The following is a 20,560-nucleotide window of genomic DNA, read 5'->3' on the forward strand; positions in this document are numbered from 1 at the left end:
CTGGGCTAATGCCGAATTCTCTATTACCTGAACAAACCAATTCTACATTAATGGAAATCTCATCGTTATTCCCGTTACTTACCCGTTGTTTCGGGTCGACGTCCGTTCTGCAAATCGGGCAAGTCGAATGCGAATGAAACCACATGTCGATACAATCCACGTGAAAGCTGTGTTCGCAATTGGGTAGAAATCGACCTTTCTCGTTCTCCTGGAATTCTGACAAACAGATGGCGCATTCCAGCACGTCTTTGAAGCTCTGCGCTTTATACTCGAAGACGGGCAGAGCGTCGAGAGGAATCAAGGGAAATCTACGGCGTTGACAGGAAAATCTACAGGAAATGGTATAAATGAAACCGTAGTAGAAAACAATGAAAATAAGTGCGAAAACGATGATCACAGGGGATTTGTCATAAATCAAAACGAAGAAGAAGAAGAAGAAAACCATGAAAATAGCTCCCACGATCATCGCTGCATATGGCTTGTTGCCGGTTCTTGGTGCCGCCAAGGAGGGATGAAAATTCAAGCCGTCAGTGGGTGGCGGCGAGGGGGAATGAAAGGCCATGGCCGCTGGTGACTCTATCTCTCAGGCCTTAGCTATAAATATGGATGAAGATGAATACAGGTGAACACAAATTTAAAACTGATGTGTGGATAGGAAGTCATTTTGGATGAAGATGAGTACAGGTGAACACAAATTTAAAACTGATGTGTGGATAGGACGTCACTCTGGATGAAGATGAATACAGGTGAACACAAATTTAAAAGTCGTGTGCCCATAGGAAGTCAATTATGGGTTATTCAATAAAATATTAAAATTAAAAAATTAATACATTATATATATTATTTTAAGTGCTGTGATGTGGATCTCTTTTTTTCCATCTGGTTTGAATTTCATATAATGACATATTTGATGATGTAATTTACTTACCATTTCTTCAAATAATAAATAAATGTTATTTATATTTATAAAAATATCTAATAATATCTAATTTCTCTATATTATACTATAAATACCATAACTTTATCTCAATGAAAAAGTAAATTGTTTGTTTTTTTAACTCCTTAATCACCCCAAGTAATCTCCAACCACGACCTAATATCCTTTTTTTTTTTCAGTACTACAACCTAATGTTAAACCACCACCTAATATCTTTATTAATAACATTCAAGTAAAAAATAAGTGTTACTCATAAGTAGAGATAAATACACATCTTAAAGGATACAAAATAAAATCATTAATTTTAAGTTCCAGTCGAATTAGTGGCGAAAGATCAAAATTCACTAATAATAAGAATTGTAATTATCTGCTCCACGGTAGCGGGCCAATGGTATTATAGGGTATGCTCTGTAAAGTGAAATTACTCACTCAACAAGATAGGCTAGTTTTAGAGTACTAGCCATGATAGAGAATTAACCCTTTTAAATTTAAATAAATCTTCGTCATTTCAAATTTCCTTATATAATTTTGATTTTAATAATATTTAAATACATTATTAATTTTATACACATTTTCCCATTTCAAAAGTAATTTTATAATATAAATATTTATTTAAATTATATTTCATTTTTACAATATATATAATTGACAATTAAATTAAATTAAATTAAATTATATTATATTATTTATTTATTTATATATATATTCTGAATTATATATATTTTAAAAATTAAATATGATTTAAATAAATATTTATAAAATGATTTATATTATATTGAAAATGATATACTTATATTATAATTATTTATAAATATATAAAATTATAATATATAAGTTAACCTAAATAAATAGAAATGAAAAATAACTTAATCGGTATCGATTTCTCTGTAATTGTAAAGTTTGACATATAAAACAATATTTAGTTAAGGCATACATTAATTTTTTCATGTGAATAAGTTTTAGTCTTTAAAATTTTATTGTTTTTTTTTATTTTTTTTTATTACGACTCTTTAAATTTCTTGTCATTCTGTTAAAAATTAAAATTAAAATAAATTAAAATACAATTTTTAAAAAAAATCATGAAAATATTCTACTTGAAATTTGTGAATATCATCAATTAAATTTGTCCGGGCCAATTTCAAATTTGATGATTTTTGTTCACAGAACCTATTGACTTAGAATAAAATTTATATATTAAATTAAAAACAAATAATTTTAAAAGATTAAATATCAATTTTATAAAAATTATGGATTTTGTAAAAATTATATTTAAAATAATAATATTATCTCATTTAATTACTAAGGTTCTTTTGCAGTGCATTATATTAAATATCATTTTTTTGGATTAGTGCATTAAGAAAGTCATTCATCTATGACCATTTCCACCGGAGATTTTTCAATAGTCAACTTATCACTCATTGCATAGGGTGATGGTCACAAGGGTGACTTGGTAACCAAGACTTCCTCGGAGGTCTCCCATCCCAATTGCCTCTAGCTTAATAGTCCACCTCATGATTGTTGAATAGTCCACTTAGCACTCATTGCGTCACAGGGTTGACCCGATAACCAAGACTTATCGCGTGATGGTCACAAGGGTGATATGTCACCCATCCCAAATTGTCTCTGGCTCAAGCGTGATTAACTGTGGAGTTTTTCCCCACAGTCAAACCCACTTAACTTGCTACCCCATTTGCAAAACCTTACCAAATATTGTGCCTCATGAACCATTCAAGTAGAGCTCCCTTCACTTTTATGTATCTAAGCATTGAGGGCCTTTCGTAGGGCATTATATTAGATATCAATTTTTGAGATTCAACTACGTTGAAAAGTCATTCATCTATGACCATGACCATTTCCACGATCCCCATTATTATATTATATAAAATAAATATATTTTTTATTTTTTTAATTAATAAAATCATGGCAATAAAATTTTCCACTCACAAATCTATATACCATTTTGATATGTAATTTTACTCTAAATTGAAAATTAAAATATTGTTATAAAATATATAATTACCTTTAAAAACAAATAATAACAAACATTATTAAAAAAACGTTCAACAAAAATGCTTATATAAATGTTAGCAAATCATTATGATTTTAAATACGGAATTTGTGAAGCGTGAAGAACGTTGATAACTTAATTTACTTAAAGTCAAAGTTCAGAGGGTCACGAAACTTAGATTTAAATGTTAGTAAATCATTATGATTTTAAATGCGGAATTTGTGAAGCGTGAAGAACGTTGATAACTTAATTTACTTAAAGTCAAAGTTCAGAGTGTCACGAAAATAATTTAAAGTTTTACGAAAGATTATAAAAGTCATATTTAAAATAGGATCTCATAATTTTATCATATATAGATATATATAATTATATTGTTTTAAAAAAATAGATTACATTAGTGGTGGTTTAAAATGGATTGGATTTACATTGTTACATAGAAATTAGAGTTATTAGTTTGTCTACGAAACTTCAAAATATCTATTGTAAACAAATAAAATAAATACATTAATACCATAAAAACAAAGAAGACTAATAAGAGGTAATCATAATATTTCAGCCCATTCACATGATGTCACTGCATTTGGATCCTTTGCACTTGAAGTAAGTGGCATTGTAGGTTTAGACTTGCATTAGATATGACATTCCATGTGGGTTAAGTGATCTTCCTTCCTGTTAAGGAAAGCATGAAATTTCTACTAATTATATCAAATGTTACTAAGAAAAGAAATTATTTCATTTTTGTGCTCATGTTTTTTTCTTAGCACCCTTCCCAATAGGGTCTTGAGTTACCAATAGAGGGTTAAGGAATGCAAGTATTAGTTCCTTCTTCCCTTGTAGTTTTCAAGGTCTGAAAGTCGGTCAAAGGCCTCCTCCAACAACTCAAAATATGAATATGCATGTGTAACACCCTCCTCCCACATCTACCTAAGTAAATGGCCAACCAAGGTAAACATGTGACGAGACGCTGCTATGATGGGACTCGACCTCTTGTGTGACCCTAAGGAAGTGGAATTGATGTAATCACAACAAACGGATATCCAACACAACTCTCAGCACCATCAGGAACCAAACAAGCATTTAAAATAGCTTGCCTGTGTGTCCTACTATTGTTTTAACCAACTTAGGTGAGAGTAACTCTACCCAAACACTGCCAAGGCGAGTTATAATGCTCTCTGGACATTGTCCAGAATGGAATCATCACTTAAAATTGGTAAGAATATAAGAAAACAAGGATGCAAAAGCAATAAGTTGAATAAGACCATAACCAGACCCCTACTATCCATTACAGGAATTTCGTCAAACATATCATCAACATGTAACCTATAGGTGTAAACAACAGATTTAGGTGTAGGGATCTCATACTTATATGAGAATTGCCATGAACCATTGTTCCTCATATCATTTGTTGCCTTAACATTTATTAGATCATAGATACACAGTCCATTCAAATACAAGTAAAAACATGATGAGAACCATACATAGCTCATGTCACAAAATATAAATATAACCATCATAATAGGAACATAAATACAATGAACATATCAACCCTCAAAATCCATGTATACATCATTACTTTTACACATAAAAATCAAGGGCATGAATTTCTCATTAATGAATGCAATGAACCAACTGGAGATGGGACTACCATGTTCCACCTGACCATAGATTGGCTGAGTCAAGTCTCTCTTCACCCAATCACCCCTGCGCTATATTCAAAGCTTTAATGTGGGATCTCATAAAACACATAAATCAAAACCTCATTTAGGGCTTCTAGAGGCCATCCACATCAACCCATAAAATAGTGATTCCACCTCACGGTTGGATGTCACAATACCATCATTAGATTGGTTTCCATCCAAGCCTTCCATGGCTTCCTGGACTAGTAACTCAACCCACAACTGTTGTCTGACTTCTAAAGCATTTGTCCAACCAAGGATTCCAGAACTAGTAACTCAACCCACCAAGGGTTTCCAGGGTGTTTTTCCATCCAAGGCTTCCAGGACTAGTAACCCAACCCAAGCTGTTACAGGGCTTCCAGAGTGTTTTTCCAACCAGGGCTTCTAGGAACTAATAACTCAATCCAAGCTAAGGAAACATGATAACCAAACAACAACAAATAATGAAAGTAAGCCCAGAATCACTATGGCTATCAAGGAAATGGAAACGCTAGGAAATCTACTGTCAATCCAAGCAATCCTTCATACCAATGACAGATCACAACCAAGAAACCACATGTATATGTTGTGCATGCCAAAGCTAGTGAAGATAATTTGGTACCTACAAAACAAATCTGATGTAGTTTTTGATCATGATTCCCTCTTGCGCTTTCTTGCTCTTCCTTTGCCTTCTTGCTCCAAGAATCATAATATGCCAAACCCTTCAAGAGTGATCCTAGAAAACAATAAGTATCCAAGAGTATGAGATAGAGAGAATAATGAGAGACAGCTCCAACACCAAACTGACAAAAGGTTACACTGACCAAGCTTGCCAACTGATCCTCAGAAGCCCTTTTATCAATGAGGCCCCTATTTTCTTCATTTTCCATCAATTTCCTTCAATTTCATTCTCACATGCAACATGTGCCCTTTCACTTCCATTTTCTCATAATTTCTATTACTTTCATAAATAAATGTGCCAAAATGCCATTTTTCCTTTCCAAATCCTTAACCATTTTGTCTGCAAGTTTCTTTGGCCATAAACAACCAAATGAACACCCACTAGAATGTTTTTCGCACCATTCAACTTGGAATACATGTCCCATCAACTATGGTCTTATGTATTTTTGCATGGAAATTTTACCAAGGTTGTTACAGAACCCCCCCCTCCTTGGTGGAACACTGTCCTCGATGTTCATACTGCCCATGGAGCTTTATAACACAGCTCATTGCAGTACTTACAATGAAAGACCTAGTCAAAATCAAAAACATCATGACAACATACCGCATATTGGAGCTTTATAAAGTAGCTCTTTACGGTATTTACAATAACCACATATACACATATTCACATTTGCTAAACCAACAAATAAAAGGATATGATGCTCATATCAATCAACAAGGAAATTGATAGGATCACATTGCCACCCACAAAGTAGTAACATGATTCACCTCCCTCCCACGAATCCCAGAATCCACTGCAAAGTAAAATGTGCATCCAATGTCAAGCGTTATAATCCTACACCACTTGTCTTGTCAGTGAATAGTTACCCACTCATTATTCCACGGGGCACTCCCAATGTGGATTAGATTCCAATTGGCAATGTTAATGACCAGAACAAATATATCCATGACCTTCCCTTCTCTGCTACACAGACCCTCGGGAATCCGGTCACCCTTTACATGCAATCACTCACCTTCTCGACTGTCGATCCAAGCAATCCTTCATACCAATGACAGATCACAACCAAGAAACCAAATGTATATGTCGCGCATGTCAAAACTAGTGAAGAAATCATAAATTCAATTTGGTACCTACAAAACAAATCCGATGTAGTTGTTGATCATGATTCCTTCTTGCGCTTTCCTGCTCTTCCTTTGCCCTCTTTCTCCAAGAATTGCAATATACCACACCCTTCAAGAATGCTCCTAGAAAACTCTAATTATCCAAGAGTATGAGAGAGAGAGAGAATAATGAGAGAGAGCTCCAACACTGAACTGACAAAAGGATACGCTGACGAACCTTGCCAACTAATCCTCAAAATCCCTTTTATCAATGAGGCTCCTATTTTCTTCATTTTCTATCATTTTCATTCAATTTCCTCCTCACATGCAACATGTTCCCTTTCACCTCCCTTTTCTCATAATTTATATTACTTTCATAAATAAATGTGTCAAAATTCCATTTTTCCTTCCCAAATCCTTAACCATATCATTTTCCAATTTCCTTAGCCATAAAAAACCAAATCAACACCCATTAGAATGTTTTTCGCACCATTCAACTTGGAATACATGTCCCATCAACTGCGGTCTTTGTATTTTTGCATGGAAATTTTATCAGGGTTGTTACACAACCCTCCCCCTTGGGGGAACACTGTCCTCGATGTTCCATGACACCTATAACCAACATGACATTTGAAAACAAAACATACTGCCCATGGAGCTTTATAAAACACCTCGTTGCATTACTTACAATGAAAGACCTATTCAAAATCAAAACATCATGACAACATACCGCATATTGGAGCTTTATAATGTAGCTCTTTACGGTATTTAGAATAACCACATATACACATATTCACATTTGTGAAACTGGCAAATAAAATTATACGATGGCTATATGAATCAACAAGGAAATTGAGAGGATCACACCTCCACCCTCAATGTAATAACATGATTCACCTCCCTCCCATGAATCGCAGAGTCCATTGCAAAGTCAAATGTGCATCCAATGTCGAGCGCTATAAGCCTACACCACTTTTCTTGTCAGTGAATAGTTACCGAGTCATTATTCCAGCGCACACTCCCGATGTGGATCAGATTCCATTTGGCAATGTTAATGACCAAAACGAATACATCCATGATCTTCCCTTCTTTGCTACATAGTCCCTCAGGAATCCGGTCACCCCTTCCATGCAATCATTCACCTTCTCCACTGTCGATCCAGGAAATCCTTCATACTAATGACATATCACAAACAAGAACCACATGTATATGTCGTGCATGCTAAAACTAGTGAAGAAACCATAAATTCAATTTGATACCTACAAAAAAAATCTGATGTAGTTGTTGATCATGATGTCTTCTTTTGCTTTCCTGCTCTTCCTTTGCCTTCTTTCTCCAAGAACCGCAATATGCCACACCTTTCAAGAGTGCTCGCAGAAAACTCTAAGTATCCAAGAGTATGAGAGAGAGAGAATAATGAGAGACAGCTCCAACACCAAACTGATAAAAGGTTACACTAACCAAGCTTGCCAACTGATCCTCAGAAGCCCTTTTATCAATGAGGCCCCTATTTTCTTCATTTCCCATCATTTTCCTTCAATTTCCTCGTCACATGTAACATGTGCCCTTCCACCTCCCTTTTCTCATAATTTCTATTACTTTCATAAATAATTGTGCGAAAACACCATTTTTCCTTTCCAAATGCTTGACCATTTCGTTTGCTAGTTTCCTTAGCCATAAACAACCAAATGAACACCCACAAGAACATTTTTTGCACCATTCAACTTGGAATACATGTCCCATCAACTGTGGTCTTATGTATTTTTGCATGGAAATATTACCAGGGTTGTTACAGAACCCTCCCCCTTGGGGGAACACTGTCCTCGATGTTCAGTGACACCTATAACTAACATGGCATTTGAAAACAAAACATACTGCCCATGGATCTTTATAACACAACTCATTGCAGTACTTACAATGAAAGACCTGCTCAAAATCAAAACATCATGACAACATATTGCATATTGGAGCTTTATAAAGTAGCTCTTTACAGTATTTACAATAACCACATATACACATATTCACATTTGCTAAACCAACAAATAAAAGGATATGATGTCTTTTTCAATCAACAAGGAAATTGAGAGGATCACACCTCCACCCTCAAAATAATACCATGATTCAGTTCCCTCCCACGAATCCCAGAATCCACTACAAAGTCAATGTTCATCCAATGTCAAACACTATAATCCTACGCCACTTGTCCTGTCAGTGAAAAGTTACTGACTCATTATTCCAAGGTGCACTCCCAATGTGCATTAGATTCCATCTAGCAATGTTAATGACCAAAAAAAATATCTCCATGACCTTCCCTTCTCTGCTACACAGTCCCTCAGGAATCTGGTCACCCCTTCCATGCAATCACTCACCTTCCAATGCTAGTATAAAATGAGAAATTAGTGACTAGGTGACTAAAAACGTTAGTCACAACAACTTTTCCAAGTGAAATACTTCCAAAAATTAGCAATCTTAAGTGACCGAACTAAAAACAACTAACATAAATCACTAATTTGGTCGGGGGTTAAAATATGTGACTAGCTAATAAGTAATGCAACTAAAAAAGACTATAATGCATGACTAATTTAGTCTAAGAACAAAAATATAAGTCCCTAACAAGTACTACAATAGTATGAATCATTTTTTTATGTTAGCCATCTTACTCGTGTCAAGTAATCTAAACTTACAAGTGATAGGGGTTTGAAAGGCTGCTAAAAATTGGTTGAAAGGTTATCCTTCCTTAAACACTCCTTTATCTTCACAAGTATAGGTGAGCCAACTTTGAATTATTTATCTCTAGTAATTTTTAATTTTAAAAATATATTTTTTTAATAAAAAAATATTTTATGTATTTTTTAAAAGTCTAGTCATTGAAACTAATTTGATCTAGTTCCAATTTGAAATTATTTTGAAGAAAATTTTTAATTTTTAAGACTATAATATCAAATAAAACCTAATTTAATTTCATAGTAACTGACCTATGGATATATGAAGCGCCGAGAGGGATCCAATCTCTTGAGGTGAAAACTTTTTTCCCAGTGCAAATCTTGAGGAAATGCTTTCACCTCGAGAGATTGGATCCCTCTCGAAAATTGATAGTTATAGGGTTAATATGGATCTAGGTTGGTTATATAATACTATATAATATTTATATTTGTATTTGTGTCTCTTTGTTATTCCCTCTTTCTATATCACCCTGCAAAAATACGCAGACTCTCTCTCCCTCTCTTCCCCTTCTCTTCATATCTCTCTCTTCCCCTTCTCTCCCTCTCTATCTATATCCTTCTCTCTATTCCCTCCTGCTCTCCTCTCTCCCTCACTCTCTCTCCATGACTCCCTTGTCACCCCCTTTCTCTCTCCACCTTTCTCCCTCTATGTTTTTCTTGTTCCCTCCATCTCCTGCCCCCTCCAATTCAATCTCTCTCTCCTCATCTCTACTCCCTTCCTCTCTATCCCTTATCTCCAAATCCCTCTATCTCTACCCCCCAAATCATTATCCCTCTCTCTCTCTCTCTCTTCCATCCAACTCTATCACTATCTCCCCCCACCTGTCCTTCTCCATATCTATGTCTCCATCTCTCTCCCTTCCCCTTCTCTCCCTATCTCTATACTCTCATCTTCTTTCTCTTCCCTCCTCTCCTCTCTCTCTCACTCTCTCTCCATATTTCCCTTGTCACTCCTCTCTCTCCACCTCTATCTCTCTATGTCTTTGTTCTTTCCTCCCTCTCTCTCCCACTCCAACTCCATATATATCTATCTCTCCTCTCTCTTCCTTCCTCTCACTCCCTCTCTCCCAATTCACTCTCTCCCCACCCCATCACTCTCTATTTCTCTCTCTCCGTCTCACTCCCGCTCTTCCACCTCACTCTCTCTCCCCTCCATCACTCTCTCTTTCTCTCTCTCTACCCTTGAAATTTTTCACTATCTCCCTCCCTCTCTCTACCCCCTCCCCAACTCTCTCTTAAATTTTATCACATTGTATTGTGTTTAAGAAATTATCTATAAAAAAAAAACATAATTGGTTGTAAAATATTAAACTTATATTTTGGATTAATCGTGTCAAAGAAAATAAAATAACGAAAAACTTTAAAAGAACACGCACCATATTTAATCTATTATAATTAGCAAATTTGTTTTCTCTCATCCCTTGGATCCTTAGCTAAGATGGATATATATATATATATATATATATATATATATATATATATAGAAACGACATATATCCATCTTAGATTAATTTTATTAAAACCTTAATTTAATTTCTATGGGAATATTTTTAGTAGTCATGATGATAGAGGGTTTAGATATATCTCAAATTGTAACATTTTCCCTTTTATATTGTAAAATTAAAATAAAATAAATTATTTTTACTATGATATAAGTTATTGTTTTATTGCATGTGGTATTGATAAGACATAGTATTGGCCCATGGTATTGTAACAAGGCCGATTTACAAGTTAGTATCCATGGTAAAGTGAGGGTAAATATCCATGGTTAGCAATCTTGTCATATTGTTATAAAACATTTTGATTTTGAAATAATTTATCTTTTTTGGGCATGTGGTATTGATAATCCATGGTATTGACCCATGATATTGTAACAAGGACTATTTTCTACAAGTTAATAATATCTACTGTAACATGGGGGTGAATATCCACAGTTAAGAATCTTGCCATATTGTTATAAAATATTTCGGTTGTGAAATAAGTTATGGTTTTTGGACCTGTAGTATTGATAAGCCATGATATTGGCCCATGGTATTATAACAAAGCCTATTCACAAGTTAATAACAAAATCAAAATATAATAAATTGAATTTTATTATTTTTATTAATTTAACTTTTCATTATTAATTGAGGCCATATTTAAATTTTTACACTCATCCCAATATCATTTTTAACTTCTTCTTCTTCTTTTTTAACTTAGCGTCTTAGGCAAAAATAACAAATTCTTATTAAAAATAAATCATCTAACCTAATTTCAATTTATATATTTTATTTTATACTATAAAAATTTCTTTTATTTTTTCCATTATAAATATTTCTTTTCTTTTTCATTTCCAATTTAGTGTTCGGTTCAAATAAAATATTCACGGATTACAACATCACATTGTAGCATTGCATTTCTCAATACCTTGTTGATATCTGCATGCAAATGCCAGAAGAAGGAAAACCATCTACCTGATCTATGGATTTAATGGGATTCAAACCCTTGATGGAGTTTTCATGGGAAACACCTCATGAGAGAATCAATGATTAGACGAGGGAAGGGAAAGGTCATTGGGTGTGGAGATTTTGGCAATTTGTACATGGGTATGAATTTGGACTTTGGAGAGTTCTTCCTTTATACTAAAGATGATATTTTTTCTTATGGGTAAACAATTTCAAGGGTTTATATGATTGAAGCATAAATTTCATCTAGAGTTGAGGGTTTAATGATTATCAAAATGCAAATCTTGATTGGGGTGAACAATTCATCAAAAGACAATGCGGAAGTAAGCATTTTGCATGTCCTTATTGTGCAAAGGGTTTAATGATTATGATAATGCAGATCTTGACTACGGCCAACAATTCATCAAAAGATAATGGACAAGTAAGAATTTTTCATGTCCTTATTGTAGTGATCAGTTTGCTCCCTCCCTAAAATTTCTAGGGTTAGAATGCATATTTTTATTTTTTATTTTCACCTTTTTTTTAGTGGACTCAACCATGCCCAAATTTAAAGGGTTCGAGTGATGCACTAAATTTTTCTAGTAGGATGCAAATACTATACCTTCCTAAAACTTTGTTACATGAAATTAAAATTTCTTTTAATCATGAACATAAAATCTTTTATGTTTCATCCTTAGATTCTGATCTAAATACCTAAATTTTTAGACCATGTTACTATATTTTAGGTAGAATGTACTTAGATCCAATAAACCTTACAACTATCCAAAGATTAGGTTAATTTCAGCTAAAAATAACGAACCTCAATGGATTTTTCCATTTAGACTCAATGCTTACAAACAATGATTAAAAATGGAAGAACCCAAATGGTCTAATAAATTTTACTCACTTGTCAATTTCCAAGACCTTTGCTATTATTCTGAATCTAAAAAAAGAGATGAAAAGAAGAAGAGGAGCCTAGATGAGGTGGACTCTGGCATGCTTGGTACTTTTGAAAAGTTGGGCATGCCATTGACTAGAAGAATAGATTGACCAACGATGTTGTAGATGTTGTTTTCTACAGTGTTTTCATTGTTACGATGCATAGGTATACTCTATAGGCAATTGAGGTTACCTTTTGTTTGTTATAAGAGGTAATTTTGGAGTATCTTGATCTAGTTTGGAAGTAGCTTGGCAAGGTTGTTCCTCCAGCTGATAATTATTATGTTGCATTGTAATTTCTTCTTAGTGATAGCTACTTCTATTAAATCCCCAAGCACACTTTGTCACCCATGGAAATATCCACTTATTTCAGGATGGATGAGATGTAGACTACGTAGTTTGAGAGGACTGTCATTATTGTAGATGAGAGTATTTCTATGAGGTGAGAGGAGTTCTATGACATATGTTGAAGGATGCACTACACCACTTTATGACACCAATCATCTCCATGCCACAGTAGTGGACATCTATTGCACCGAGGGAGAAATGATAAGGTATTCCACTGCAAAGAATTGGTATGTCTGGAATGAGGAATGCAAACGTGGCATTTGTAATTTTATTATGAAAAGAGGTTTGTGTGATGGAGACAAATCAAGGATTTCATGGACCTAAGTAGAGACTAGTTCGACAATCATCTAGAAATACTCAAGCATTGATTTGAAAGGCGATGATGCAATTGGAGAGTTCTATTTTGTTGCCTTGAAAAAACTATCAATAGGGGGGGAAGATGATCCATATAGGGAAGAATTGGAGTAGTAGAATTGTTTCTAAAATTACATCTATAGGAAAGTCAAGGAACCACTATAGAGGATTAGTGCAAGTGCAACCAAATTCTCATAATCCGAGGAATTTTTCACAGTGCGATTCGATGATTATGAGTGACCAGGAAGCTGCAAATACTTATTATTACATTCAAGTACAATTTGAGTTGCATTCTAAAGTCTCTAATTTCATTTATTGATAGTCCTTATTGTGTCCTTGTGTCTCTTAATTTCATTGTGGTAGGATTGGAATAGGTTAAAAAATCAAGAATATCATTAAGTAAAATAGACACCCACATGTCACTACATGTCATTGTGCATACTCTCTATTTTTGATATAATTAGAAGTGAGAAATATGATGTGTGAATAACTAAAAATACTAGCACGCATGATGAATCCAGTCTTAGCATGGAAATTGAAACCAAGAATAATAAAATATCAATAAATTTGTAACATAGAGTAAAAAACACAATAAAAGATTTTATGCCAACATTGTCTATTTATTGCAAGATACTACCAATAGTTCATAATTTTCAGAGATGGTGGATGACATGAAAATGCCGTCGAGAAAAGTTACTCACTTGAATATAAGATGGTAAATGAAACTATTTAATTTAGATAGGCTAAATTTAGGTAATTAAAACAAGTTTGAAAATAACTAGAAACACCACCCCTATTTATTTTAAACGGGCTAAATTTAGATAATTAAAAAAAGTTTAAAAATCACTAGAAACATCACCCCCATATCATTTTATTTCCAGTTGTACAAGATAATATTGAATAAAATTATGAGCACTTCCATTTAAATTGAACGTACATAAAATAACAAACAAGGTTGATGCTTTTAAAAGCTATACCCATCATTAAATATAAGATATGACAAGGATGGCTCATAATTTTAAAGGCTATATCCATCAAAAACTATAAGATAAGAGTTAATGAGATGAGAAAAAGTTTGCCTTGATATAACATGTAAACGTCATATTACTTATAACTCATTTATATTGTATCTTATTGTGCATAGAAATATGGAAGGGTAATGAATAAGAATTTTCACACTCATTTAAAATATCCTCTTGGTTGGTGAAGAACCAATATTAAGTTATTAACCAAAGATAAAAAAAATGTTAGTCTCTTGAATGACTGAAAAAGGATATTTGGAATGTTATATAGAAGTTACATTTCACGTAGCTTTACCTACCCTGGCGTAAGTATAATATTCCAACTTCATTTTTTTATATAGAAGTTACATGTCATGTAGCTATAGAAGTTACATTTATGTGTTTTAGGTAGAAGTTACAATTTACATAGCTATATCTACCGTGACATAACTATAATATTCCAACTCCATTTTTTTACACTTTTCAACATTTTAAATATTTGTCTATTCTAGTGTGATTATGCAATTAAATAGTTGATACTGTTAGACATCTCCTATTTGCAACATTTTGAATTCTTAAGTGGGATATTGGGTAGGTTTTTTTTACTAACATTTATCATGTTTTAAGTAGATGGTGTTTTATAAATCACCCAAGAGACATCTAATATTTATGATGGTGTTTTCTTGTTAAGACATCTAATATCTGCAACCTTTTCAACGTGAAGAACCCAATAGTCCATATTGAACATGAAGAAAGTAACTAAAAACATTGGGAATATTAGTTATTATATTTCCAAAGGGGGATAGATCGAGAGAAGGCAAAGACAACAAACATAAATGGCTTTTGACAGGTTGTATTTAATGAAATCCCACTAGAATTTGCTACTAAGGTAAATCAATTGATGAATTTGAATCTTGAAGGTAGTGTTGAATAGGTGTCGCAAGTTATCTTTATAACACTATCTATCTACATGATTCTAATTCCATGAGATGGTGTTTCAATAACACTATTTTCCAGTGAAGGGTGCTCGATGTAGATATCTTTCTCATGTCCTACAGGTAAATCATATCATTATATTTCTATGAAATCTCGGAATGTGTTCAAATTTTGTATTAGATAAGGAAATATATATATATATACTCTTGAATTTATCTATGTTTTAATAAGATCAATAATAAAGTTCCCATTGCTAATAATTGGGATCTACCATGTAATTTTACTTTACTACATGAAATTTTTGATTTGTTAGATCCCAACTAGTTAGGGTTGAATTTATTTTTGTCATAATGAGATTAAGAACAAAGTTGTCATTTTAATCACTGAAATATACCATCTAAGATTTATTCACTACATGAAAATTTTTATTTGTTAATCCCAAGTTATTAGGATTATGAAGAGTCCTCTTTCATGACAATATTTATGAATGTTCTATTCTTACCCAAAGAACTACAAATTACATGAAGGTGGAAAATAAATGAGATGCAAATGAATGGTTTCTGTTTTAAAATGTGTGAAGGGAGTGTAAAATAATTTTCAGTTGCATTCAAATATTTTGGAGAACCCACTAAAGTGCTTCATTTTCCTCCTATTTAATTCCCTTTCTACTATCCCAATGCTGCTAGAAGTCCTTCTCCAAAGTGATCTCTTAACTATCTTGGAGGGAAATTGATTACTTGTTTGGAACCCACAGATTACAATATGATTAGGCAAGGGATGAGAAAGATTCATATTCTTCAATATATTCCACAAGTTAAAAGCATATCGAACGATTGATTTTCTATTTAATTGATGCGACAACCACTCGAGCATTTGTTAGGATTTTGATACCTTTTTCAATATTTTTTTATTTTTTGAAAGTTATGTTCTCAATTAAAGAAATTAAGGAAAAGGTGAAAATGATGCAATGGAAGGATTTTCTGTTTTAGTTCCTAGGAATGCCTTTCTAATGTGAAGGGCTTGGTATTTTCTTGAGTCAAGGTTAGTTGCATTTGACTTCCTAACATTTCTTTTAATTTCATTTTTGTTGTGTTTATATTTCTATCCTTGAAGTTGGTGATCTATTATATGTGTAATAGGATGTATTAACTACTAAGCACTGTCAAAGGTGATATTGATGGATGACTAACTTTAAATGTCCCTACTTGAAACTTTAGTATTATATGATCATGCAATACTTGGCCTGTCATATAATTACTGCATTTAGGCCCCCAATATTACATTTGAGGCTACTTTTGGTTGTTACTTATGGAGCTTCCCTTTGGCTTAGAAAAACATCGAGGATAAATGTTCATTGCATTGGCATTGGACATCATCAAAGAAAAATTCACCAAAAGCAATAGAGGAGATGGGAGCAATTGGTACAATGAGAGCATAGCTACTAGAGAAACATCGAGGAACCATAATTTCTTGTGTATTTAGATTCACTCGAAATTAACTAGTCACAAGAAGTACATTTTTTTTCCTGAATATTTTAATGTATACAGAAATACTAAAAACACAATTCAAGACTAATTATTCAAACTAATAATTATATGATAATCATAATTTATAATTAAATAGTATAATATGATTAATGTTATAGGACACAACTATAGGGTCTCGCTGTGAGTGGTATTGTGACAATTTATGTACACTTCTCATTGTATAAGACAATCATGTCTTAGAGTGTGATATCAATCCAACGAAATGTATTCCTAGAGGCCATTATGGGATTGAAATTTTTTATTTCAGTGGACAAGTGGTGATATATTTTCTTAGTCCTTAGTGTTCTACTTCCCTATGGTTTTGACACTACTCATAGCTAGCACCTTCATTGAACCAATTGAGGTACTCACCTTGGAAAGGTGCATCATTTTGTCTCCAGAATCCAATATGATGTTGGATCAATCTCATGATCCTAAAAGCATAGGTCATAATATCAAGAAACTTTTACTGTCGGAAAAAGAATATACAAATTTAAGGAAGATGCCTCTTTTAGAACAAGCAATAAAGATATTTTTAACACTGTTTCACAAGTTATTTATTTCCTGATATTTTTAGCATGTAACTTAGTTGGTATGATTGTGCCTAAGGTTTTGTTTAAGGTTTAATACTAAGTTCCTAAGATGTTATTTTCTATGGTGAAATTTTATTTTCTTTCTTTATATAGGTCATATAGCCGCATAGTGGCCACTATCGAATGTTGAGGTATATGTCGTATAAATATTTTATAGTCTACTTTAATTTATATTCAAGTATTCATCATATCTCATGTCTTATACTCTGCATTGTATCTTCTTTCATTTTCAAGAGAGGAACTCGATATTGATGGTAAGAAGCAAAAATTGAACAAAGAGGAGAACAATAACATTGGAGTGACAAAGAAAGAGAAGAGAATTTGTCTAATGATATCCTTAGAGCCAATATCTTGGATAAGACACAATCATAGAGACTTATGGTCAAGCATCCATAGTTGGTGAATTCACTTGCAATAGTTTGGCAACACAACGATAATGTTTTGAAATGATGAAACAATATTTCATGTGTAAATTATATTCCAACCGATATTAAGTTGGAAACACATATTGTAATACTTGATATTTTATATAATAGAATTAATATGGTTGAAATTTTTCTTATTTGCAGTAGATACTATTTAGTTTTGTAATAAACATATGTAACTTTGCGTTATCATATTAGATAAACATTCACATTGTATGGCATTGTTTTAAAATTTAGTCGCAAAATCATACTAATTAATTTATGTTAATTAATAATAAACACATAAAATCAATCTAAAACTGCTAAATTAGTAGGTTATATTAATTAATGATGAACATAAATAAAATGAATATATGACTAAATTAGTCATTTATAATGATTATGAATGAAATGAAATGAATTGTTTATATAATAAATATGAAAATACCAAAAAAAGATAATTGACTAATGCAAATGATAAATTTTTGATTAAAAATATGACTAAATTTTGCATATATACAACTATTAGTAGCTAATTTACAGTATCTTATAACACGACCAAAATTTAGTCATATTTCTTTGGTCATTAATTGGTTTCAAATGATGACTAAAATTTGCATATATACGACTATTAGTAGCTAATTTACAGTATCTTATAACACGACTGAAATTTAGTCATATTTCTTTGGTTATTAATTGATTTCAAATGATGACTAAAATTTGCATATCTATATATATATATATATATATATATATATATATATATATATATATATGTGTGACTATTAGTAGTAGCAATTTAAACTTTGAAACGAGAAGTATAAACTCAAAATGAGAACTCTACCCAAAAAACCTCGAAAAAACATGAAAAACAGTGCTAAAAAAGAAAAGTGTGTATACTAGAATGATGGTTTTTTTTTAGGGTCAATTTTGAACATATTTTGAAAATAGCAGTGAGAATAATTTTTTTGTGCAAAAATTGTGCAAAAACCAACCTGAAAATGAAAAGTGCTAATAATGGAACGATGGATTTTTTTTTTTAAGGTTAATTTTCAACATTTTAAAAAAATGCTAGTAAAACCAGATTTTATGTGCAAAAATTTTGCAAAAAAACACCCTCAAAATGAAAAGTGTTGATGCTCGAATAACACTTTTTTTTTTGGGTAAATTTTCAACATTTTGAAATAATGGTGTAAAAGATTTTGTTATGACTCCGAAAAACATTAAAATTTCAAAAAAATAATGAAAACATAAAATAAAAAATAAAAACAAAAATAAAAACAATGAAAAAAAACAAAAAAAAAAGTTAAAAAAAATACCAAAACGTAAATAAAAATATATATTAAAAACAAAACATAAAATTAAAAAAAAAATCAATCATAAAAATGTAAAAAAAAAAAAACAAAATTAACCTACAAAATATAAGAATTAAAAAATAAAAAAATTTAAAGAAATAAATACTAAGAAAAACATATTTTCAAAAAATAACATTTTGTTTTTAATGTGGTAAACCATAAAAAAATTTGAAAAAAAAAAAAACTATAAAGTTGAGTAAAAATAGGAAATTTTAAAAAAACATTAAGAAAAACTAAAAAAATAAAATAAAATTAAAAACAAACTAGATTAAAAAAATAGAAAAATAACAAAAAAAAGAAAAGAAAATTAAAAAACTAAAAAAATTAAGATTAAAAACATTTTCAAAAAACCCTAAAAGACAAAAATATAAACTAAAAATAAAATAAAAACCCAAAAAACAATTAAAATTTAAAAAAAAATACATATTTTCAAATTAGACATCATTTTCAAATAAAATTAAAATTAAGAAAAGCTAAATATATTTTGATATTTTTTTAAAATAACATTTAAAATATTTAAAATATATATACTTTACAAATATATATATAAAAAAAAACATTTAAAATTTATATACATATATTTTTAAATACAATAAACGTATTTAACAAAATTTATTTTTTATTTAAAAAAAACAATTTTATTGGTCACTGCCCCCACTAGCAACCCGGCGGTGGCTATTCGATTCCTAGAAGGAATCGAATAGCCACTTCCTGGCTACCCCCACAGGTAATTGAGCGGTGGCTATCCGATTCTCAGATTCTGATAGCCACCATTCAGCCGCCTGTGGGGGTGGTCGGGTGGTGGACATCTGATTCTCAGAATCGGATAGCCACCTCTCGACTACCTGTGGGGGTGGCCGAGCGATGGTTATCTAATTCCAAGAATCAGATATCCACATTAAGGGCGGTCAGGGGGTGGTTATCCGATTCCGAGAATCAGATAGCCACTGCTTGACCACCGGTGGGGGCGGTTATCTGATTCTCGAAATCAAATAGCCATCGTTTGACCACCCATGGGTGTGGCTATCGGATTCTCAGAATTGAATAGCTATCGCCTGGATGCCTGTGGGGGTGGCTATCCAATTCTTGGAATCGAATAGCCATCGCCCAGTTTCCCATGGGGTTGGCTATCCGATTCTCGGAATCGGATAACCACCGCCTAGCCACTCATGGGGGTGGTCGGGCGATCGCTATTTGATTCTGAGAATCAGATGGTGGCTATCTGATTCTCAGAATCAGATAGCCACCCCCATGGGCAATCGGGCGGTGGTTATTCAATTCTGGTTACGAGAACTTATAATGTTATGTGTTCAATATTTGTAATATGTCATTTTTGCATTAATTTTTATGTTAATCATTATTTTTTGAAAAAAAGGATTATTATTATTTTTTTACATGAAATTCATAAAAAAAGACTATTATTTAACCATTTTTAGTTAAAATTTTCGTATAAAAATTGTGATTTTGACATGTCAATTCTAGCAAAAAATTATCAAAACATGTAGTTTTTTAGTTATATTTATGTTAAAAATTGTTATTTTTATGCTCATTGTTAAAAATTATTGTTTTTTAG

General features: G+C 32.1%; 1 pseudogene; it reads left to right on the forward strand.

Annotated features, from left to right (window-relative positions):
- The first annotated feature begins 560 nt into the window (after positions 1–560).
- LOC149161553 (iron-sulfur cluster assembly SufBD family protein ABCI8, chloroplastic pseudogene) lies at positions 561–19,942 on the forward strand (annotated as a pseudogene).
- The last annotated feature ends 618 nt before the right edge of the window (positions 19,943–20,560 follow it).

This window comes from Pinus tabuliformis, chromosome 5_2 (assembly GCF_031772625.1).
Source record: "Pinus tabuliformis cultivar Carrire ecotype Pingquan chromosome 5_2, CPIR1, whole genome shotgun sequence".
Lineage (NCBI taxonomy): Eukaryota > Viridiplantae > Streptophyta > Pinopsida > Pinales > Pinaceae > Pinus > Pinus tabuliformis.